The sequence below is a fragment of the Scyliorhinus torazame genome, chromosome 21, assembly GCF_047496885.1.
Source record: "Scyliorhinus torazame isolate Kashiwa2021f chromosome 21, sScyTor2.1, whole genome shotgun sequence".
In the NCBI taxonomy this organism is placed as follows: Eukaryota; Metazoa; Chordata; class Chondrichthyes; order Carcharhiniformes; family Scyliorhinidae; genus Scyliorhinus; species Scyliorhinus torazame.
Genome location: NC_092727.1, coordinates 104402354 through 104409308, shown reverse-complemented (window position 1 = coordinate 104409308; position 6955 = coordinate 104402354).

The window sequence follows — 6955 nt, the reverse complement described above, 5'->3', positions numbered from 1 at the left end:
AAAATAGAGGCAGACATTTCTGGGGCAAGTACATGGATATGTACCTATTTTGTATATGTATAATAATTTGAGATGTTTTTAATTATTTTGAATGCTGAAATAAAGCATGTTTAAATGATCCAAGAAATATTCGTGAATATGTATTCTTCACTCATTAGTTGATTCATTTAACTCTTATTATTATTTTTAAATGGGCCACTCATTTCATCCAGAAGAAGAGGGTTTTTTGCATCACTGAAACTAAACGACAAATAAAATAATTCTCAACTTTAAAGAACATCTAGAGCAGAAGCTATTAAAAAGTTTACTTCAGGAATGGCATCAATTTAAATTGTCAAAACCTTCATTCGGGAGAACTCACTGAGATTGTCGAAGGGTCAAGAAGACCATTCACAAGAGACAGCAATGTGCTGGGAATGGATAATTTTTAAATAAAAAGTGGACTAAACAGTAGATTTCGTTTTGGGTACCACATCGCAAATTTCGTAAATGTTCTTGCCTTTTGTTCCCACAGATTTTGGCTGGCATTTGCTTCCATGCAAGATGTACTGCAATTATGCAACAATTTCAATGCTTCTCTAGAATAGAACTGAAATATTTACTTTCGCTTGATGGGGTTTACATCATCTGGGTTTTTCTGACGTTACTTCAGGTCATGGTGTGAAAACTGCAGAACTATATCTGCAAATACCACTGCAACAGAACTCTTTTTACGAACAACCCAAAATCTATGAAACCCTCTTTGCCTCACATCAGCATCACCAAAACATTTAGTGCTCCAGAAATGCAATGTATATATAACAAATATGGGGTAACACTGCTGTGCTGTTAACAACCTGATGCCATCCTACAATAGCATATTCTTCCTTGAAAAGCTTTCCATTGAATATTTTGCCGTAGAAAATCAAGCCTTAACCCCCCAGCTCCATTCTAATTTGCAACTCTGTTCGCAATTCTCAGCCACTTCTTCCTGTTAAGACGATTGCTTGTTATCTCTTCCCATCTGAGTTTTTTACCCATTCTGATTTTCATTTCCAACTCCTCACTGAGTAAGCAGCCTGCTGTCCTGTTAATGCCTCGCCCATGGCTACAGCCACTGACATCTATTGCATCTCGCACTCGACTCCCACCACATGCAATTCAAGAGGGGCTAAGAAAATCTTTGAAACATAAGCTAATGGAAAATTTGTTTCCTCAGAAGTAGTCACCTTTGTCTTCTGTAGAATACTGCAGCTTATTGGTTCCGATCCTGAATCTAATATAGTTCTTTTTTTAAAATAAATTTAGGGTACCCAATTCATTTTTTTAAATTAAGGGGCAATTTAGTGCAGCCAATCCACCTACCCTGCACATCTTTGGGTTGTGAGGGCGAAACCCACGCAAACACGGGGAGAATGCGTAAACTCCACATGGAGAGTGACCCAGAGCCGGGATCGAACCTGGGGCCTTGGCGCTGTGAGGCAGCAGGGCTAACCCATCTGTGCCACCGTGCTGCCCGAATCTAATATAGTTCTGACACACCGACATGATGTTTGGTAATCGATCAGTAATAATGGGAATGTGTGCATTTACTTGAGCAAGTGAAGACATTTCAAAATAGGACTTAGAGAAGCAGGAAACTAGGCAAACCTCTTCGCAGATCCATACAGTATGTACTTCGTACTGTGCTAAACCCATTTTTATTCCATTTGTTTTTACTGTGGACTGATGACGTTTTTCAACCTTTGATCCCGCCATTGACGGGTTGGAATAATCGATAGTGGTTGCTGAGCTATACCATAATCTCTCAAGAATTGCTTGTTCGTGGATATTACCTCTCAACATACTTTAAAATGTTATGCTGGCAGAGGAGATTGTGAAAATGGCAATGATATCAGATCCTTAAAGAAGCATTATCAGGATCCCAGTTAATTCTTGGTTGGTTGATTGAGCTGTTTGAATCGCAAGTATGTTTGCTTTCGCCAGAATCTTTCTGATGAAAGATCATTGCTTGTTAATTCTAAATCTCTCCACAGATGCAGCCTCACCTCTTGCATGTTTCCAGCATTTTCTAATTTTCAATTCAGATCTGCAGCATTTTGCTTTAGGGTTCATGATTGCTTGCCTGTTCACACCCCTTCATACTTGACTTAGTTATGTTGATGTCATGACCCATTTCAACCCGACAACTTGCATTAAATGGTAACTTGAATAGAGTAGAACATCCCAGAGTGCTTTCTAGGAGAAATTAGCAAACCAAATTTGACACCAAGCCTTTTATGGCTGGCTTATCACACTGGGCTAAATCGCTGGCTTTTAAAGCAGACCAAGGCAGGCCAGCAGCACGGTTCGATTCCCGTACCAGCCTCCCTGAACAGGTGCCGGAATGTGGCGACTAGGGGCTTTTCACAGTAACTTCATTTGAAGCCTACTTGTGACAATAAGCGATTTTCTTTTTTTTTTTTTCATTTCATTTAAGGAGGTTTCAGGTCAGGTGACCAAATGCTGAGCCAAAGAGGTAGGTTTTCAGTACTACCTTAAAGAAATAGAGAGAGGTTGATGGAGGAAATTCCTTAGCTTAGGCATAACTGCCTTTAGTTGTAGGGCTAGAGCAGGTTACAGAAATGGGGTGCTGCAAGACTGATTTGAAAAGAAGGATGAGGATTTTCATATTGAGGCATTGGTCAAAACCCTCTGTCCTCCATCATGACTAGTGGTAGCAAAGGCATGAATGAAGGTTCCAACAGCGGACAAGCTGAGGCATGGGTAGATGTTGGAAGTAGGTGTTCTTAATGTTGCAGGGCATATGAAGTCAGAAGCTGTGCTTGGGCTAAAATAGTTTTCCAAGTTTGCAACCGAGCTGTTCAGCCTTGATGGCCAGAGGTAGCAATGGAATCAATGCTGGGGAATGTCATTTGGCGTGAGGACCAAAGACAATTGCTTCGGTCTTCCACTTCCAAAACTTGAGTTGGAGAAAATTTATGTGTTGCAACTCACAGGCCATGGAGGATCGAGAGGAGTATTGGTGAGGTCGAGTTTGGAACCATCACTGTACAGTACATGTGGAACCTGCCATATTTTCAAGCAATGTCATTGAAGGGAAGCATGCAGATGAGACATAAGAGGAGTGACAAGGATGGCTCCTTGGGAGGCTCCAGAGGTAACTGGGAACAGGAAGAGGAAGACATTGCAGGTAATTCTATGGCAATCACTGGCTAGATTGGAATAGGACCGGGTAAGGGTATGTCACCTCAGCAAGAAAATGGAGGAGAGGGATTGGAGGAGGAGGATGTTGTCAACTGTATCAGAAGCTGCAGACATTTTGAGAAGGAAGAGGAAGAAATGTTTACCAGTTACCTCTGACTTTGCAATTTCATGTTGGTGGCGGGGTAAAAAATCTGAATGGAGGGGCTCAGACGTGGTATTGTGAGAAAGGCGTGCACAGATTTCAAGGATGTTAGAGAGGTTGGGCAGTAGTTGGTAGAGCAGTAATGTTTTATTTTATTATTTGTTCAATGAAGGTGAGCACACTGCTGGGCCAACATTTGTCATCCATCGCTAATTGCCCTTGGGAAGGTGGTGGTGGTGGTGAGTTGCTTTCATGAACCACTGCAGTCCATGAGTTGCAGGTACACCCAATATGCGTTTTGGAAGGTGGGGGTGGGAAGGGGTATCCAGGTTTTTAACCCAGTGACAGTGAAGGAATGGAGATATAGTTCCAAATCAGGATGGTGTGTGGTTTGGACGGAAACTTGCAGATGATAGAGTTCCCATGCGCCTGCTGCCCTTGTCGATCTAAGTGGTGGAAGTCATGTATTTCAAAGGTGCTGTCGAAGGAGGCTTGGCATCGTGCAGATGGTATACACTGCTGCAACTGTGCGCAGTGGGGGGAGCGAATGTTCAAGGTGGAAAGTATTCCATTATACTCCTGATTTGCATTTTGTAGATGGCACACCGGTTTTGGAAAGTCAAGAAGTGACTCTTCCGATTTCATAGCCTCTGACCTGCTCTTGCAGCCACCATATTTAACTGGTCCAGTTACGTTTGTGGTTAATGGTAGCCTCCAAGATTCAGCAGTGGTAATGCCATTGAACGCCAAGATTCATTCTTGTTGCAGATGGCCATTGCTTGGCATTTATGTGGCAATAATTTTACTAGCCACTTATCAGTCCAAGTCTGAATGTTGTCCAGGTCTTGCTGCATATTGGCACAAGCTGCTTCGTCATCTGAGGAGTCTTGAACAGTACTGAACATTGTGAAATCTCAGTTAACATCCCCCTTCTGACCTTATGATGGAAGGAAGGTCTTTAATAAATAAGGAATTCCTGCCATGATGCCCTGAGCTAAGATGATTGCCCAACCACACCCACAATCATCTTTCTTTGTGCGATTTATGACTCCAACCAGTGGAAAATTTCCCCCTGCTTCCCATTGACTTCCAGTTTTGAAGAAATTAAAATTGGAGATGCCCAAGTGGCCAGAATTAGCTAATTTCCTGAAGGGCCGTTAGGCTGGAGGCAATTAAAGTTCTCTGGAGAGGCAAGGCCATGGAGGAGCTGGAAAACAAGGATGAGAACTTTCAAATTGAGGCATTGCTTTACTAGGAGTTTCTGAGGATCAGTAAGCTCAAGGGTGCGATCTGCCAGCCACGTTACGCCCGAAAGGCAGCGCGACCGACAGATGCTGGGAGATCCCTCTTCCAGGGTCTACCCTGCTCACCACACTTCACGAGATCAAACACGATCTCACGAGGCGTCCTGATGTGAAACCTGTCCATTATGGGTGGATTACGTTTCAGCAAATCTGCATATTAGAGCAAGGCAGCTAGTCTCACTCTAATCTGCAATTCCATGTTCTCACCAAGGTATTGGGATCTAACCCCTTTGCCTTGGACATCATGGGTGAGTGCCGTTCAGTGCTGGTTGCCACAAACGGGGCCCAGATGGACCGGTAGATGTGGGGGTCTCCCAGGGGATTGGCATCCTGAGGTGCTTGGACTCTGGGAGGAGTAGCATCCTGGTACGGCTGGTGCCACCCAGACACCTTGGCACTGCCAGCCTGGCATCCTGGTAGTGCCACCTGGTAACAACACTTGGTGTGAGTAACAGCACTTGGTGTGAGCAAGGACATGGGCAGCAGGATTTTGGATGACCTCAGGTTTATTGAAGGTAGAAGGTGGGAGGGTGCCCAGTAGTGTGTTGATCTCGGGCCCAGTTCCCCAAACAATTCCTAAGTGTTGTCTCCGTGAGAAGCAAAGTGCAATGTCCGCTGGGTGGATTAGTGCGATCCAGATTGCATTCCACCCACACTTAGAAATTTTTTGGAGCCGAGAAAACTGGGAGGCCAGATTCTCAGACGCTGGTGCTCCATTTTTAAAGGGCGGCCCAATCTCAGAATAATACATAGCCGCCCCCCAGCCCCAATCGCTGGCACGGTGCTCCCAATCGCTGGCATGTGAGCGGCACACCCTGCTATGTATTGCAAAAGACCTCCCTTTCTGGACCCCCTTTCAGGTACCTCCCTTCAGTCCCCCTTCAGGCTCTGCCCTTTGGCAGTGCCAATCTGGCACTGCCCCCTAACAATGGCAACCAGCACTGCTCCCTGACACCCTGGTTGGCAGTGCAAGGTTGGCCTGTCGGTGCCATGGGGCAGCACTCAGGCAGAATGCCTGGTCCTTCTAGGGAAGGCTTCAGATCAGAGGAAACCCAAGCAGAAAAAAAACAGTCAGACAGAGCACCTGCTCTTTCTACGAAGCACTTCAGAACAAAGAAAAAGCCACTGAAAAACTACAATTAGGAACAGCACATGCTCAAAAGAAGAAGCACTTCAGTGCTAATGGACTGTGAAGAGCTATAAAAATGAACAAAGCTAACCCTCCTTTGAAACAGCCTAGGTCTGTCAATCAAGAGGTTTGCTAAAGGTAATGGACCATGACGAGCTATAAAAACAAAAAATAGCTGCTCCCCTTTGCAATGGTTTGGATCTGTCAATCAAAGGGTTTATAAAAAACAATGGGCCATGAAATTGAATGTAAACAATGCAATTCAAAGGTTTTAATCTTCTTGGCAAGCCCAGAGGCTTGAAAAGGTTAAAGGGGAATGAAATTGAATGTGAAAAAGGCACTTTAAAGCTGTCCAACACATCAAAGGGAAGACCTTCACCTGACAGATCATTGATATTGACAAGTTATTAGGGATATCAAGGGATGGATTCTCCTCCCCGCAGCGCCACATTTCTGCCTCGACCCATCGGCGGGATTCTCCGTTATGCCAGCCGGTTAATGGGGTTTCCCATTCTGGGGCAGCCCCACGCCATCAGGAAACCCCCGGGCGCTGGCAAAACGGCGAATCCCACCGGCGGAGAATCCCGCCCCCTAGGTTTGAAGGCTACAGCGGGAAGACTTTTACCTTCATCTGACAGATCATTGAAATTGACATGTTTGGAGAGAGTTTAAAGGTGGCGTAGTGGTATTGTCACTGGACTAGTAAACCAGAGACCCAAAGTAATGCTCTGGGGACCCAGGTTCAAATCCTGCCACAGCAGGCGGTGAAATTTGAATTCAATAAAAATCTGGAATTAAAAGTCTAATGATGACCATGAAACCATTGTTGATTGTCATTAAAAAAAAAATCTGCTTCATTAATGTCTTTAGGGAAGGAAATCTACCATCCCGACCTGGCCTACATGCAACTCCAGATCCACAGCAATCTGGTTGACTCTTAACTGCCCCTCAAGGGCAATTCGGGATGGGCGGAAAGTATGGCGGAAAAGCTACAGGAGGAATTTGAGAATCATAGAATTTACAGTGCAGAAGGAGGCCATTCAGTTCATCGAATCGGCACCGGCCCTTGGTAAGAGCACCCTACCCAAGCCCACAACTCCACCCTATTGCTGTAATTCAGTCACCCCACACCACCTTTTTGGACACTAATGGCAATTTAGCATGGCCAACCCACCTAACCGGCCCATCTTTGGG